This window comes from Mustela lutreola, chromosome 8 (genome assembly GCF_030435805.1).
Source record: "Mustela lutreola isolate mMusLut2 chromosome 8, mMusLut2.pri, whole genome shotgun sequence".
Lineage (NCBI taxonomy): Eukaryota > Metazoa > Chordata > Mammalia > Carnivora > Mustelidae > Mustela > Mustela lutreola.
In genome coordinates, this window is record NC_081297.1 from 18,768,574 (window position 1) to 18,787,184 (window position 18,611).

Consider the following 18,611-nt stretch of genomic DNA (forward strand, 5'->3'; position numbering starts at 1 on the left):
TCACCTCACCCTAGTCCCAGCCCTGTAAAAAACAGATCACAAAGCTAGAAGAATTCCTTTTTTTTTTTTTTTTTAATTTAAATTTTAGATAGTTAACATACAGCACAATATCGGTTTCTGGAGAATTCAGTGATTCATCAATTACATACAACACCCAGCTGCCCTCCTCAATACCAATCCCCCCTAGCCCATTCCTATCCACCTCCCTCCAACCCTGTTCTCTATTACGAGTCTCTTATGACTTGTTTCCCTCTCCTTTTTTCTTTTCCCCCTTCCCTATGGCCATCTCTTTCCTGCCTTAAATCCCACATATGAGTGAAATCAGGTGCTATTTGTCTTTTCTGACTGACTTCTTTCACTTAGCCCTGGGATCAGGACCCGAGCGGAAGGCAGAGGCTTTAACCCACTGAGCCACCCAGGAGTCCCACAGCTGGGAATCTTTTTAAACAAGGGACCCAGCCTTTCATTCCACAGTTAGAGTTAAGGGCCCAAAGCGAACGTGAGAAAGCCTACCTTCAATTCTTGCTCACCGTCTGGAGACCTTACCAGGTGAGAGAGGTGGAGCTTTGATTGGTCATCATGGCTGCGAGTGACAGGTGTGTCTGGGAGTCTATGGTACATCGAATTCAGGAGGCATTACAGGTCTGAGGTTGGTGAGCGTCTAGGGCTAATAAATGTCACGCCCTGCAACTTCTGAGGAGGAAAAAACCTGTCCCAGACCATAGGCTGCCCTACTCATCACAGCTGGCAGCCAGTGAGTTAAGCCAGAGTGGAAGGGAAGGAAGGGGAGAATTATAGGGACTGATCCCCGTGGGGGGACATCCCTTGCCCTGCCTCCACCTTTGGAAAGAGAGGCATCACTTTCTTTTATAACATCCGCCAGTGAGAAGGCTTTGTCCTGTGGAAAGGCCTGGCTCCCACTTGTGTCTTTGGCTCTGTTGCCTGGACTGTCCCCGGTTTCTTGCTGGGACACACCCGTCTCTCTGCCGCTGAGAGATGTGTGGGACCCAGCTCCTGCCCAACGGAGTGGAGAAGCAATGGGAATTCTGGGTTAAATACCAATTAGAGCTTATCAAGTCTACTGCTGACCTTAAAAAGTGACAGGTGTGCTAGCAAGAAGACTCAAAAGATGCCCCATTCTCTCCTGGTGGCCTTCACTTAACTTCTCCAGATTTCAGTTTCTTCATCTATAAATGCAGATAATAAGTTGTTGGAAGAAACTAGCCCTAATTTTGTCAGCTCTAAAGTCTGATAAAAAGGGAAGGTGTTACTTTGCGAATCCTGTCAAAGCTCCAGGAGCTGCGGGAAGCTCACTCAACAAGCCTCTGGTCTGGTCTGGTCTGGTACCTCCAGGCCTCAGCCAGCCGGTGACAGACCCAGCAGCTTTCTGGGTCCTGTGCTAGCATTGCATCATTTGGGGCGGAGCGCGGTGAGGCCGAGTGAGCAGAACCCAAAAACAGCTTCCAGACTTTTCCTGCCAGAAGGATGTAGAGCCGTGTGTGGGGTTTCAGAGACACAAGCCGGTACGTGGCTTTGATCTTTATCCGGCTAAAAAGTTGCACACAAAATACAAAAAGGACAGATTTGTGAGTGTGCGTATGAAGGGGGTGAGCGAGCGAGAGAGATCCCAACAGTGTCAGTAGTAGCAAAGAACAATTTCCAAAGGCCTTGTGAAACACTTCTTGGATGAAAGAGCTCCTAAGACAATCGGAGAAATACTCCCACTAACAGATTTCCAGATGCCTTCCTGCGCTCCAAAGGACAGGAGGCCTTTGTATCTGCCCACATTCCCACCACTGCCTGCCTCCACCCACCACAGAAGAAAGAAAAGTGGAATAAAGCACACACTACTCCATGTAGGCTCTAGGCCTGATTATTAACCAGGCTGCTCAAGCTGAATTTCCCTTTAGAGAAGGCCAGCCCCACTGGTCTTCCGTAGTTTGGGGTCTTTTAATATTTACTCAATACCTGCAGGCTGCAGGAATAGCAAAAAAATGAAACCCACACTAGTCCAAATGCCCACCGCTGCCACCGCCACGGGTCTTGCTGCCCGTGCCTTCCCCACCCCTCCTCCTGGGCAACCGGCTACAGCCTGCTTTCCCACACAGGTGACCTGGGTGCCACATGGTGGGAGCATTGACCTCCTAGCCTGAACACCAAATTGGGTCGCCCCAGCTCTGGGACCCACTGAAACATTTGCTGCCAGAGTGTGGAACCGATGCAAATTTTAAAGAAGACTTCCATTGGTCAGCAGGAGAGTTGCAGAAACTGCCTAGGGTTCTCGTGGCTACAGTGCAAGTATCCGACTGGGAGGTGGATTTGTTTTTGTCATTTCAGCGGACAGTTCTGTCACCACCATAGTCTGATAATTGACATTTCAGCTTCCAGAGCCCAGAGTGTCTTTTAATTGGGCCTTCCTGATGGATCTGTAATTTTAACTGAAATATAATGGGTACTAATTTAACTGCTGTGGGAATTTTAAATAAATTCTTATTTTGCATTTCAAATTTTCCTCCTGATGCACTTTAAATGGGCATGCATCAAGTAAATGGACATTAATATTTTTAAATGATACCGTCATAATCCCTGGAGTGGACAGCCAGCACCTCTCTGCGTGGAGCGGTTGTCTGTTGGCACAAAACTCCAACAGAAGTAAGTGGACAAGAAATAATTCGGCAGCTCCTCTTGGCCTACGATGTTTGCTTATTAAGAGCGACCAGACTGGTGCGCAGAAAGCAGGGCTTTCTCAAGGAGCCCGCGGACGGTGTGTCCTCCCTGCAGGGCTCTTCGCGTCCGCTGCTTTGCCAGGACGAGCTCAGCTGAGCCTCCTCCTGCGTCCCGGGTATCTGAGCTCCGCAAAGCCTCCTCCAGGGAGCGACGAGAGACTTCTCGGCTCCGAAAAAGCCCTGGGGACACCCGGTGGAAGTGCGGGCGGGAGTCCGGGCCTGAGCTACTGAAGCCTGCGGGTCGGGAGGCCGGGAGCCCGCACCCTGGCCCTTCCCAGGTGCCTCCTAGCGCCCACCCGTCCGCTACCCTGAGGGCGAGGAAGGCCTAGTTACCCGGCGCAGCTCTCGCCGCACCCCACGCCCGGGCTCTCAGGTTTTGGGCCTCGTGGGGAGAAAGCTCAGCGAGTGGCACCAGCCCACGAACCCCCACCTCAGCCTCCATCCCCGGGAGCGCGCGGCCCTGAGCAGCTGCCCCCTCGGAACTAGCCTCCTCTATAGCGCGCGGCACGCAGCCAAGGGACAGAGGGAACAGTCCTCGGGGCAGTAGCAGGAGGGAGGAGAGGTGGGGCGGAGGGACCCCAACACGGAGGGGCACCAGGTAGGCCAGACCTGCGGGCCGGAGCGCCCCGGCCGCCGTGGAGTCCTTTAGGGCTGCTTGCGCGGGCGCGGCGGGGCCGAGGCCTTCTGCGACCCGCAGGCCTCTGTCCCCCGGGGCCGACACAGGTGCCTTCGGATCAAAAACGGGTGAATCCCACCCCCTCCAGGGGCCACTCCTCCGTGCCGAGCTCCTCAGACGACTGCTTCGGTAACAGGAGGTCTGGAACGAATAGAGGCGAGGCCCCTGGTGGCGGGGAGAGACCTAGAGGACACGGGGCGGCCAGGGGAGCAAGTGACCGATGAAAAGCCAAAGGGCGTCAGCTCGAATCTCTCCGAGGGTGATTTTAACTCGCGGAGAGACGCAGCATATGGTTTCCTTGTTGGGCGGCGGATACAAAGAACTGCTTGGAGCCAAGGGAATCTCTTGACATGGAAACCCAGCAATCCCGATTTAGGGGGGCCTGAGTGGCAGCGGGATGGATTTTTGGTTGAGTTGCAATTAAAAGGAGATAATTATGCCGAGCCTCTCAGCTTATTAATATTTATAGCTGGGAGCGACAGGACTTGGCTCCCTGGGGGCGGACTTTTCAGGCCCAGAGCACAGCCCCGACCTCTCCGAGCCTGGGACCTCATCAGTGACCCAGGAGGAGAAAGTGGAGTGGGTAAAATGGGAATCGTTCGCCTTTTGCGTTTCTGCTAATTACAGGAGCGGTGAAAGTCAGGCCGCGAGGCCGACGAGCCCTGCGGGAACCGCCGTCCGTGCGCCCTGAAGGCTGCCGAGCGCGGCCGAGCACCTCGCAGGGCCTACCGCCCGACCCAGGGAGGCTAGCGTTTCGAAGCCCCGTTATTGTCTCTTTATTAATTACCCAAACATTGCCTTCCTGCAATATGTTTCTCGCTCCGGGGACAGACGGCGTGCTAGGAAATGTTCCAATAATTAGGACTCGGGGTAGATGTCGTTGATGCTCCCCCCTCCACTTCGAGAGCCTGCAGGGCAGGGGTGAGGGATTAAATGCAGCCCTCGCTTCGGGGAGGTTCTGCAGAAACGCGCACGTCGGACCTCCAGCTTCCTCCGGGCGACGGTCCCAGCAGGGTCCGAGGACGTGGCAAAGCCAGGGACAGCGGGAGGAACGCTCTGCGCCCCGCGTCGCGCCCCACGCCAGGGGCCCAAGCGGGTGCGGCAGGAAAGGAGGGTCCGCGCGGGCCGGTCCGGTACTGGCTTTCACCCGGAGCTGAGCACCCGACCTCGGGGCTCCCAGCGCCGGCTCCCGGCACCCCCGGCACGGCTTACAGTTGTTTGCCACGTGTATAGCCGTTGTCCGATTCCTGCTTTCCCGCACGGGTGCTGGGGGCGGGGGTTAGCGCCTCTCTCCGCCCACGGGCTGGGGGAGGCTGCGGAGCGAGTTGATTCTCGCGTCATAAACGCGGGGTTCCGCTGCGGCGCCGCCGCGGTTCCCATGGCAACGCGGCGCCTCGAGGCAGCCGGAGAGTCCCGGCGGCGGGAGGCTGCGCTGCGAATGGAGCTCTTCGCTGTGGCCGCCGCGGCAGCCAGCCTCTTCTTACTGCTGGTCTTCCTCATCTTCATCTCGGTCTACGTCGGCTCGGGGCCTCTCCACCAGCCACTGTCCCAGAACTGTTAACTGAAGGAAAAGGAATTTGTCGTCGCACGGCGTGTTCCCGATGGAGCTGCGCGCTCCCCCGCTGGACCCCGCTCCGTCCCGTGGGCACCTGCCTCTGGCACCCGGGCCCAGATGCGGCGGCGCCAGACACTGCTCCACGGTGGTGCTCGGCCCATCCGAGCCGCTGCGAGGGCCGGCTGGCCCCGACACCGGTAAACGATGAGGAAGACTCCCGGTTTATGGAAAGAGGAATCGACAGGATTTAATTATGATGATTATGGATTATAGCATAAAGGCGTATTTAACAAAGAGACAGAGTTGGCATTGTAAGCGAGTTTTCTTTACCCATCTCTCTCTACACACACACTCTCCCTCTATATACGTTTTCTGAGAAGAAAACCTTTTTGTCAGGCACGAAATGATTTTTTGCTGTTTATCCATAGAACGTGTGTCACTCACGATGGTGGAGTGAAACAGGGCGGAACCGTGGCACTAGATAATGCACCATGAAGAATATACAGCCTCAGATATAAAAGCCATACTGTTTTTTCAGTCCATTGCCATGTATGTGTGTAAAGCCCCTTTTAACGTGAGCCCAGCTTTTAAAAACAATGTAATGATGGCAACCTTCAGTTTTATCAGGGGAGAGTCAGATCTGATAGAAGAGTAATCTAGTCCATGCTAATTTCCAGTAGATAAAACACTTGCTCTTTGTTTACACTTATTGCTTGAAATAGATCATGTATACCAGTATTTTCTTTTTCATTTTCTTGACTTGCAGTAGTATCTTGGGTAACTGCTATATTAGCCATTCCCCAACCCCTTATCCTGCTTGTTTCTATCTTTCAAAATAAGCTTTTAAATTTTTAGAATAGTTTAAGGCTTGCAGAAAAGTGCCAGTTTTCCTACACTCAGCCTCCAGTTCTCTTATTGTTAACATCTCAGGTTAGTGTGGTACATGTGTCCCAACTAATGAGCCAATACTGATACATTATTGTTAACTAAATGCCATATTTCATTTGGATTTTATTCATTTTTAAAATATTCCTTTTTCTGTTCTTCGATCCCATCCAGGATATCACTTTACATTAGTCTTCATGTCTCCTTAGGCAGTGACAGCTTCTCAGACTTGCTTTTGGTGACCTTGAAAGTTTGAAAATTTGTTCAAACTGAGGTATAATTTACCTATAGCAAAGGTAGGGACCTCACATTATGGTTTTTTGCGTTTCAACAATTGCATACACCTAATACAATTCACCTTTGTGTAGTAAACATCAAATCTTATATTGGAAATACACTTACACAAATGCTGCAGATTATTTGTGTAGCTTCTCCCACATATGTACACAATTTACTAAAAATTCTCCCACAACCTTTCATCTCCAACTTAATATTTTAAAATTTTCAGTTCCAAAGCATGTTGAAGAGCTATTAGCCTAATGTTATTTTAATGTGTTGTTGATCATTTAGCTCTCTCATCTTCTTCTGGACACAATTTAAGCTACTGATTAGTCCCTACTCGAGAACATTTTCTTCTCTGTGGAAAGTATAGTCCAGGCATGCTCCTTAAGAAATCAAATTGGGGATGAGTCACTCTGGGAAGCTTATTGGGGTGGCTTAGCAATTTTGAAAACAGTTTCTTCATTTTGAAGCTCTTCATATTAAAGCAATAACTAATGCACTCATTCACGCACATCTCTTTGGAGAGTTGTTTTTCAGCAATTTTGTCATAGATCGCTGATTCTCCTAATTGTAAAAAAATTGTTCCTCATTTTCTTAAGTCCTTGAGAATTTCACATATGCTATCACCCCAAAGGTATATTTTTAAGTGATGTTAGGAAATAGGGGGAAAAAAAAAGTCTTACATTATTTGAACAAGGATTCTATCCCCTCGAATTTGATGCAAACACATATATTTTTAATCAGTGAGTAAAGTATTCAGCTAATAGAATCCAACTTCCCCTCATTTCTGTGGGGTTTCATGCTAAGAGGCTCAGTGGATCACATTTTCATGGTTAGTGATACAGAGTAGTGGACATCAGAGAGAAAAATGTAAAATTTAAAGTCGTGCTTCTCCTCTTCACCATTCACCATTCATGCACAACTATTTTTAAGAAACCCACAAATTTGCCCAGTGGTGTGGAGAACTTCTGACCACATCCACTGGAAGCAGATCATGTCTGAGGACACTTCTGTCAATAATTCCAGGCCCTGCCTCTCGGAAGAAATTTTTGGCTTTTTAAGGTCAGGCCATTTTGTGCCAACACAATTCACATTATCTTTCCCAATCCACAAGTAAAAACCAAGTCAATGAGGGTAGAAGACTGTTCAAAAAGTGTGGGTAGCAGCAAGCAGATGATTTTCATTCTTTTACCACAACAAAAGATTTAAAAATCTGTGTAATTTAAATATATTTTGCACACATTATTAAAATCTCGATCCCTACTCAAGCCACATAATATGAAGAAATATCATCCAGAAAGATAATTCTGAGGGGGAGAATATGAATTTTTTGAGGAGGAATGCCTTTCTAATGAAGTCTACCTTTAATTAGAGCTGAGAAAAGATAAGCGGTTAAAGAACCTAGCATGTGCATTTTAAATTATTTTCCTGAATTTAGATACTCTGTGACGTATCTAAATCTAAAGGATGTCAGAAACAAAAATCTGTGTTATTCAACAGGCTCATGCCTCGTATTTCAGCCGCTGTCACTCACCGGCTGAGGGCTCAGCTGAGTGAAGCCTGACAAATCATGCCGTGCCTTGGTTCAGGACACACACGTGTGTGGCCCTCAAATGTGGCCCCTGAAATTAGCCGGGGCCCTATCTGGTGCCCCCACAGGCTTGCAGATGACTTTAAGCATGTCACTTAACTCTGTGCCCTCAACTGCAAAATGGGGATAATTCTTAACTTTGTAAAATTGTGTAGATTAAATGAGACATACATAACACTCAGAATGGGAAGCATGTAAAAAGCATTCGGGAAAGGATAAATGTCATAGTTTTTATTGTTATTAAGTTTCAACTAGCTGCTGTAGTCAGGTGGTATATCATGTGCTGGTTTTCAGTAAGGTAGAAAATGGATGTGTTACTTCACGGAGCCTAAGAACAATCCCTAAATTTCTGGCCTATGACACTGGGCTGACTGCTGTTGATGTTGCTGTGTTCTTGTTCATTGTCACAAAAGAGTTAGGAACGCAACGGAAACATAACTCCTAGCCAGCCTATCCAAGCCCCAGGTGGATAAGCTGTGTAATCACGCATAGATCCCCATAAGATTCCCCCAGAAACACTGAAGACTGGACCAACTGTAAAGTCTCCTCCATTTACTCAACAGACATCAGTGAGTAGCAAGCAGGTGCCTGATGCTGTTTGGAGCTGGCTGTTATTCATGAACCAGTTACAGTCCCCACCTTCAAGAGGCTTATGGTGCACAGGGCAAGATACAAAATTAAATATAGATTAGGGTTCCTGGGACAAGTGTTGTGATAGAGATGCAGGAGGTTCTGTGTGAACAGATGGGGCATCTAGCACATGGAGGGGTGCAGATAGGCGAGAAAAATCTCCCAGACACGATGCCTAATGTGGGTGTTGAGGAAAAACCGTGGCATTGATCCAGGCGAGGAATATGAGAGCCAAGCTGAGAATGGACTGTGGATGGAGAGAAGGGATTTGGTTCCAAAGGAAGAAGAAGCAAAGGCTGGCTACCAACTGGATGTGAGGAATAAGGGAGAGGAGAGAGTGAAGGAAGATCCCAGGTTTCCATATGGTGGAGCCATTGACTGAGAGGGAATCATGGAGAAAAGGCAGATTTGGGGAGGAAGGGTCTTATTTGATCTCAGATACAAGAGTTTGAGATATTCAGGGAATGTGCAAATGGACATGTCCAGTCTACAGATGGTTACAAGGGTCAGAGGATGGGAGGTATGCGGGAGTGGCCATAACAGGTTATGCGGAGTGCTGAGAGCGCATCCCTGTGGCCATAGGAATGAGGGGCAATGTTTCCAAAGAAGAAATGGTCAGAAGACAGGCTAATGGGTGTCCCTCGTCACAAGCAATTCCCAGCTCTAGAAGGTACAATGTTTAATCCAAAGGAAAACAAGAATTTGAGAAGTCAACCAATCTCCTGGATGAAATCCCTATGATCTACGAAGAGAGAACATGGAACAGTAGGAGAATGGGGTGAATGAAGAGGTAATATCTGACTTGGAAACATGAAAGTCAGCTACAAGATATTCTGGAGTGTTCTATATGATCATTGCTATACTCTTAATCCTTTTAGGTTGGGATAATTTCCTGTAAAAAATAGACTTACAGTTTTCCATGGGAAAATAGCATTCACTCTGCAGAAAGTCATTTTATGACTAAATTGAACTCATATTCCATTCCTAAAATAAAGGATGTACAGCATTATAGTTAGTTCCTTTATTTAGCTTAAAATGTTTAGCTATTATAAAATTTCTCAAGGAGTCTTAAGAATCATCAAAACGGATTATTATAAGTACATTTCACTCCTGCCAATTCCTTTGTTTATTCTTCTTGGCACACTATTAACCAAAATATGAACATAATGCTATGAACAAAGAAATCACTCTCGCTGACTCAAATAGCCTAATTGGAGTGGATGTTGAGGGAGAGACTAATTCATAGCTTCCAAGAGGTAGTGTGGCAAGGCCTGGACATTAAGGTGACAGGGGGAATTTTAATCCTGCCAGGCTTTCCCTCTTGCTACCTGGTTGACTTTGGCAAGGTCATATCTCCAACTGGATACCACACTAGTACTTTTCCTACTTGTTATGAAGATTCAATCAGGTAACTTATGCAATGTCCTTTGCATAGTACCTGCAAAGTAACAGTCTCAATACATTTAGCTATTACTTAATTCTTTCGGGCCAAGGGTTTTTTTTAGAGTAAGTTGGTATGTCTTGGGTTACTTTACTTCTCAAGGTCAAGTTCTTCCAACAAGCCATCACAGAATATGCTATTGTCCAGAGAATTATCCCTGCATTTAAAATGATTGATAGCAGAAGGAATGGCCCTTATTTCAGGAACCATAATTTTGCATCAATAAAAACCAGTATAAAGTTTTGGGTGTTGTTTGTTAGGTAAAATTGAGACCTGCATCTATGTTTCTCCTGACCTATAATGGCGGCAGCAACAAAAGGCATTCTTCCTCCATAATGAAGGCAACACTTTCTGACTTGTGGTTTCGTTGACTTTTCCATCAGGGTGAACATGAGACCAGCCTCATGTCAATGACTTGCTCTAACGTCATGAGCTTAGTTAAACCCAAGGGTAAACTCTGCTTCTTGGAAACCAGCACAGTAAAACTCCACTGCAAGAGGGAACATAATTTTAAATTTTGTTTCTGACAAAGGGCCACTTTTAATTTGTCAGAAAGTTACTTTTGGCCAACATCCCTTCCAGCTCTTGATCCAGCCGAGAAGAGGTCTGGGATCAAAGGCTGGTGGGCGGTTGTGCCTTGTGGGAAAGCTGCTAGTCTGCGTTGAGAGCCAGAGCCTTTCCAGCACGGGGTGAGCACAGGAGAGCTCTTTGGGGGTGCAGGAGATTCAAGGAGAGTGTTGCATTCTGTTCTCAAGCTTGTTGGCATCAATATATCCTACAGGTCTGTGAAGGTGAAGCAGACAACCTTCCCCTCCTGCCTACTCATGAGGCCATCACTGTGATTTCTACCGTTTCCAAAACTTCTTATGCACTCAGCATGTGTATTTTATAGTTGCCGGGTTGTTTTTTTTTTTTTTTTTTTTTTCCCTTGAGCTAAGAAAGGACTCCAGACCGAATCAAGGGCTATGGGGTTAGGAAGTGAAGGACCCCAAAATCTGGAATCACATCCACGGCTATTTTTTAGGCAGAAGAGTAAATACTGATGAAATATTTGTTGACTGCTGAATCACAGCACAGACACATGTCTGTATGCCTACGCATTTACTTTAGTGATGCTTCATTCTCCTTTCTGATGAGGAACACTCCTATATTATCCCATTTTTGACAAGTTAAAGTGAGCCACATCTAATTAAACAATTTCTTAACGGCAGCAAAGAAGTCAGTTAGCGAAACTGGAATTTCAGATCCCTTCATTTTGAGCTGCACCAATACACACACCTTCCAGTACTAAAAATACCATTTATAGAATCTTGACAAAAATGCAGAAAATAGGGATGAGTGGCATATATGTTAAGTGTGGCATATATGTTAAATTGTTTCCTACATTTTTATATTAAGCAAAAAGGGCAGAGCACATTACCAGAATTCCAATTTTATGATATTAGTGCTTGCTTAGGATTATTTCTGTTTCTCAGGAAACAGCTTGAACTGCATTAACTATATGGTTGCACTCTCAAGAAATTCATTTTCCTTCTAATTCCAGCACACGTCATAGGAGATACTTCTACTATCTGTTGTCACCTGGAATAAAATACAGAAAGAAGCACAAGCTTGTGTAAGAAGGACAAATATCAAGCCGATGCACAAGTTTAATATTGTTAATAGCTAATTGTGTACAGTAATTATATTTTCTAACCCAAAATCTGGCATCTGATCTGGAAAATACATGTGGGAACAATATGGCAAATATTTAAAACCAGAAAAGTCTCAGAAAATTTGGATGATCTTCTTACTGTATTACTAAATATGAGGAAAATATTTTGGGATAACTTGGAAATACATGAACATTCATTCGATTAATGTTTTTAATTGTACCTTTTCAGTTCTTGTTCTGCATATTTGCCTACCTCTTACAAACCTAGAATAACTAAAATGACAATTCAACTTAAGAATCTTAAATATTAATATATTAAATGTTAAACTTCAGATAATATGCTGTTACTTTTCCCTACAACAAACTCCAAAGACCAACTATGTCTGTAAAGGCACTAGAAAATGGTACATTGAATAAAGTCCATGTGGGCAGATCAAGTAGAAAATCAAACAAGAACATCTTTCCCCTTGATTTAAAGATCTGTATTTTCTCTGAATTACAGAGCTGCTTTTATTTATTCTGAATTTTAGTAACTGCAGGAGACATCATTATTTTCTTGATCGAAAGAAAAATAAAAAGAACTCAGAGAATTACAATAGCTGGAAAAACTTACTTACTGAGTACTTACTTACTTACTGAGTCCAGTAGTGTCAATGCTGAACAAACAACCAAATCAACATATGGCCGATTGGCTCCTGGCCTCAAGGAGCCTCTAAGGAAACAGACCAATACAGGGATAATTGGAATACTATGTGGCAAGGTTTTGCTGGGGCAAGAGTTCACACCAGGAGCTGAAGAACAGCTACTTGCCCCCCGTCACAAAGCCAATGAGTGGTGGGATAACATTATCCAACATGGTGGGTACCTCATGGCACTGCCTCTTGGATAGTTTCTTGGATAAATATTGAGGATAAGTCTCAAATCACCTAGTATGCTGCTTATAGTGATCTGTTTCTGCTCAAGAAGGTTTTAAAATCCAGTCTTAAGAGTAGGTGCAAAAATGCAAAGCAGGCACTGCTTCATAAACTGCAGGTTGTAAACTTGATACACAGTCATTTCAGTGGTCAGACGAGCCCTGATTAGGAACTGACAACAACATATTTGCTCATTTACACATTCTAAGAGTTAGATAATGGCCAAGTTACTAACTTCACTGTGCTTATCTTCTTCATCTGTAAAATAGGTAATACTAGTATCTACCTCTCAGAGTTGTTGTTACGATTAAATGAGATAATTCATGTAAAGTACTTAGAATTTTGCCTGCTACATAGTTCTATTATATGTATATATTTTTAAAGATGTATTTATTCATTTAATATAGAGGGTGTGCGTGAGCATGCACAGGGAGAAAGAACAGGAGGGACAGACAGAGAAACAGACTCCCCCTGAGTGGGAAGCCCTATGCAGGGCTCAATCCCAGGACCCTGAGATTATGACCTGAGCCAAAATCAGAAGTCCACTGCTGAACCGACTGAGCTACCCAGGTTCCCCCATAGTTCTATTATATTTCAAGCCAAAATGTAAATAATGTCTGAGGTAGAGATATTAATGAAAGGGCATAGATACAGTTTAAATAATTTGGTTTGGGAGAAAGGCAAAATTTATATTCTGAAATTTTCCTTTGTTCTTTTGTTTATTATTCATGTGAGGATCATTTGGTAAAAATAGCATCCTTGTCTTTTAGAGATTATACTGAAATATTTGTGGATGAAATTATATGGTAGCTGGGGTTTATGTAAAAATAATACAGTGGGTGGGGGCTGGAGAAGGAGGGAGTACAGAAATGAAACACCATTAGCCATATGCTGATCATTACTAAAGCTGGCAGTAGGCACATGAGGCTTATTTACCTGTCTTTATTTGTGTGTATGTCTGAACTCATACAAAAAAGTTAGAAAATAATAGTAAGGTCAGGATTCATAGCTACTGTCTCTTTCTATGTATAAATTCTCTGGTAGAGATTGAACATCCAATTTTTCTTTTCAAACCAGGCAAGCATGAACTTATGTCAACCTGATGGAGAAATCAGGTTGCTACGGCAACTCTTCACCACATTAAATTACTGTAGAGTCAAAATGGCAGCAGGTTTTCTTCAGGAAATGATCTGAGTGTCAGAGAGAGAGAAACCACCCCAAAAGCCCCTCCTAGCCATCCCACATACTCAAAGAGCCTCCATCCCCTGCTTACCATAAGGGACTGAAGGGGGTAGATGCCAACCAAGTTTGGAGCCCAGAAGATTAGGGGATGGGGAGCCTCTGGTACAGACTTCTGGAAGAAGTCACCTACATTGAAAGCTCTCTCTCTCCGTCACTGGACTTCACGTGTAGTCAGCACAGCTTGGGGGAGGGTCCCTGGTTATCAAGCAGTGAGATCTCCCTAGGAAGACAGACCCCTAGCGAACATCTGTGACTTTTCTTTTATGCCCATTCCCAATATTTGGGAATGACAATTGGTCAAGGACAAGAAACAGAGCCCTCCTAACTTTCTGCACAGGGCACTATTTCCAGAAAGACTCACTATACGTTTTAGAATCATAAGTGAAGCATGATGTGGTCAGGGATCTCTGGGCATCATTAAGTCCATGCCTCCGCCTTCGGAAAGATCTTCTGTAAACATCCCCTATGGGGTCTTGAACAGCAACATGAGAGGGGAGGGACCCGAGGCAGGAAGCATGTGGGTCCATTCCGCGATACACAGCAGGCCCTCTTGGCTCTGATCATTAGAGGGATTGGCTGCCGTCCCCACTCCTTCACCTGTTTGCCAGATCACCCTGGGCAAGTCATTCAACCTCTGTGTGTTCATTTCCTTGTTTACAAAAAAAAAAAAAAAAAAGATCCCAAGGTCCTGATAAGGATGAAACAAGATAAAATCTGAGGAATGTATGGGTGATTTCTATTTGCAAGAAGGGGAAAGGTAGGGATTGCAAAGCCACTTACATCATTGCTTTTCCCTGTTTTCCTCCCTCCTTCCGTCTCTTCTTTCCTCTTCCTTCTGCCCCTTTCCCTCTCTCCCTTCTTCCCTCCTTTCTTCTTTTTAAAAAATTCTACAAACCAGTCTGACATTTTTTTTTTTTTTTAGCATGTCCCCTGGATACAGTCTTCTCACATTTTCAGCAATTAGTTTAATTTTAAGCGTCTGCGCATGGCCGGTAAGCACCTAGTCCATGGCAGCCTAGTCCTTGGGTTTAACTGCCCATCACATTCCCTGAGAGCGCCTGTTACACCAACCCCTCGTTGCTGTCTTTCTCCTTCAACCTCCCTCCAGCCCACTGAATTCAATACTTTATTATGCTCACAACTGTGAGGTGTCTCCAAAAATTGCCTACGCAGGACAACCTGGGACGCTAGCTACCTGGGATTTCATCTACTCAATCAAGAACTTGCCTTTATTATGGGAGTAATGAAATGTTTATTTTGGCTGAGTCAACACAGAGAGGTTTTTTTGTTTTTTGTTTTTTTATGTTTTCCCAACACTTGGTGCTGGCTGCAAGAAGTCCCCAGCATCCCGCTTGGCATCAGGGATTCAAAACATTTTTAAAGTGACAGAACGTCTGTGCTGGTGTGTATTTTAATATATCTCGGTGGTTTAGAACAGGCTGTTTTTCATGAGGCTGCTTCTGTTCCGTTCTCTTCTGTCAGGTAGAAATGCTGACACATGTGAACAGTCCTTATTGAAAGCTTTTTTTTTTCCTTTTCACCCTTGAAACCGGTCATTCCAATTCCTGTCTTTGGTTTTCAGAATGCCTGATGCCCGTCAGGCCATTGAATGGTATGTTAATTACAAATTGATCGAACATGTCTGCGTTTAGTTGCCACGGCGTGCTGGCTATGGGAAGTGAAGCACATTTCTCCTTGTAAGCTCCCCACCGTGTGAGGCAGACAGGGCCTGGAGTCATGAAATGCAGTACACATAGGGAGGAGCCTGTGTAAGGGAGAGGAATAAAAGTGTAGGCCAAAGTCTCAGTGAACCCAAAGGGTGATGGGGAGCCACGGTAAGCCCTAGAGCAGCGACAAAATGAAACCCGTTAAGAACCATCTGGCTTGCAGTCTCCCTTGGTTACTCTGGTAGTCTATAACAATCAGATCAGATCGTAAAGCAATCTACTTGATGGCCAAGCAGTCAAATGACAGATAATGGCCTAGATAGGGTTCAAACCCACTAAATCAAAGACGTGTCAGTATTAGACAAAGGCATTAAAACGCTGGGAACATACTCAACCCAAAGATTTAAAAATAGCAGTGGAACATCTATCTTCCTCATTTCTAAGAAAAACATGCCAAGGATTTGTTAAGAAGAGCTTCCTTTGGAATTAAAGGGCTTTGTGAAGGAGATCCGTGTCTCATAGTGATATTTGCATGATCATAAAAAACAGACGTTGACGTTCACCTGACACATTGCAAAATCCTACATGAATAAACAGGTGAAGTCTTCCCATGATAGAAGCTTGAACTCCAACCCAGAAAATACCTACATAAAAGATGCAAGACCTATCCACCAAACACACAGACTATTTATCTACTGTAAATGTCAGTCACATTCCCAGGCCCACCAGCTTAGAAATAAAAACAGTGTCCAATCAATAGTTAGCCTCTCATATTTCTCAGGACACAGTGTTCCTCGCTCTGCAAGAACTCCAGCCCTCTCCTCAGATTCCCAGATTCCTCCCAGACACTTCCAGGATTTGGGAGGAAGGGATGTATGGAGAGAGCGCAAGCTGTCTTGGCTTCCATGTCCGTTGTGCATGGTTCCTCCTCTTCTGGCCCAGCTCTCCGCAGGCTGTCATGGATGGCAGGGAGTGGGAGAAGCAGGATCTGCCTCAGTCCCTACGGGGCTAACTGAGGCTCCATGTTACGTCTGAGTGTGCCTCCACCTCCATGGCCACTGGGACTGCCTTTTTAGTTCTCTGTGTTCCATGGAAATTTTAGTGAAGGCAGCTCTTCATTTTTTCCCCTTCCCATTTATCCAGTCTAATTATTAGAAGCAAGAGCTCCGAAGTCAGACCCACTTAGGATTCAGATACTCTTCTCTCTAGCTTTGTAGCCTAGGGCAACTTACTGAGTCTCCGTTTTCCCAGCTATAAAATGGGAATGGTCATAATAGTACCTCTGTAAATGGGATGTCCTCGAGACTGAACTAATTGATTCCTGTAAAAGGCTAATCCTGGTGCCTAATCTTGGTGGGGCACTCAGTACGTGTGACATGTTTCCATCAATGTTGCTACACTTGTCACTGTTGCTGTTCTGCCTACAGTCCCCTTCATCCTGGCATTCAGCCATGAGTCGGTGGGGACAAGGCAAGAGAGCAATCTGCGTGATCCCCACTATGCTATCGTAAAAAAAAACCTGGCCCCATAAAGGAACTAACACAGTCTGGCACATAGTACCTTCTCAATAATGTGGCTTTCTTCTGTTGAAATAGTCCTTCCCTTCTTTAAGCACATGTCTGTCACTTGTACCCTGAAGGGCACACTTCTGTCCTCGGGGTTTTCTTTTTATCATTCTTAAGCTTTTTGGAAAGATTGGAAATATATATCTTAGTGTTGTTGCTGTTAACCTTTGTGTCCCCTGGAGTGCCTAGCTGGTTTCCCTTTCCACCTAGCTGGAAAACTCCTCCCAACCCAGACTCAGACCTGCTCAGCACCAGGAGAGTCCCCACCTTTCCCCTCCACCACTGTCACAGAAAGTGCATAGAGCCCTCGGGCCCCCACAGCATGGACATCAGCTGCTCCAGCCTCTCCTCCTGCCCAGATTCGGTTCTGCTCAACACAACAAGCCTTGGTTTGTCAAGAGTCTTCCCGACAGTGAAGGAGTCCTGAGATTATTTTAAGTAAACACTATACCCAACATGGGGCTCGAACTCACGATCCTGAGATCAAGGGTCACACATTCTACTGTCCAGGTGCCCCTAGACTATTTTAAATATCTCATAAAGTCCAATAAGAGTCACATCTGGGCCTGCTGCTGAAGTCCCCATGCCTGATTAAAATGCATTGAGCCATGGCAGTAGACAAGAAACACATCAGCAATGTGGGGCAGTACAGGTCCCTCCTGCTGATCAGATGCTCTGCACTTAAAAAGCAGAAAACCAATAAATGATAACTTCTTTTTTCCATGATGGCAGGTAATACAGTTCTTGGTGGTAAAATTCCGGATGCCTCTGCCCTATCAATTCCATTTTACCAATAACAAAATTTTCATGGAAATTCAACCAAAGGGTGGCAAAACAGGTTATACAAGAATGTAAGGATATTATGAGCCTTTAAAGGCCTGGTTTCCCTGAAACCTAGAAGTCTGGCTTTTTTTTTCACTGGAGGCACCTAGCCAGCCACGCTAAGCTTCATGAGGGAAATGCACTGTTGTTTTTCAAGAGCACCATACCCGAAAACCCTTTTAATTTTTCAAGGGCAGAGATAGCTGGAGGAATATCCAGCCCCTTTCCACTACCCTTCCTGCCTAGGTCCACTTCTGCCTCAGTCCTGTCCACAGGCTTCCCTGTGCTTGGCCAGTTATGGCGAATGAGTGAAAATCCCCTCGTGCTCCAGAGCCCTTTGACTATCAGGTGGGGACTAGGCTCCTCAGCCCTCCCTAAACCATAGAGTAAATAGTAGAAAAAGCTATTCTGATCATACTTTTAAGGAACTTTCCTTCTATCTTTGTATTTTTCCTGTGATGACTCTGACCACATCGCTTAGAGACTTCCGGAATCCATATCACTTTAAACCCACAGAAGAGAGGGGTCGCCTGGAGGGACTATTTCACAGTTTGGGCAAGGTGATGAGTATTTCCAGTTTGCGCTCTTCGGCCTCATTAACACTCATTCTTACAGTTTATTGTTCTCTGAATTGATCGTATTAATAAATAAAGCATGTGTAGGGAGGAATTTCTCCTAAAAAAGGAGCTCACTCATCCTTGAAAGGTTTTTTTTTTTTTTCCTTTAAGTGTCTGCTTGGGGGAAAATGCTGTGGTAGCATTAATAGGCAACAGCATTTTAATTATGAATCTAATATATTTGTATTACAAAACCTGGCATTTTCAGTGATAAAGTACTATGATTACATGAAGCATTTTTAGAAATAATAAAACCTCTGCTGAATATGATCATGAACCACATTAAGATTCAATTTCAGCTCTCGTTAGTAATATCAACTAATATGGGTGGGTTGATTATTTTA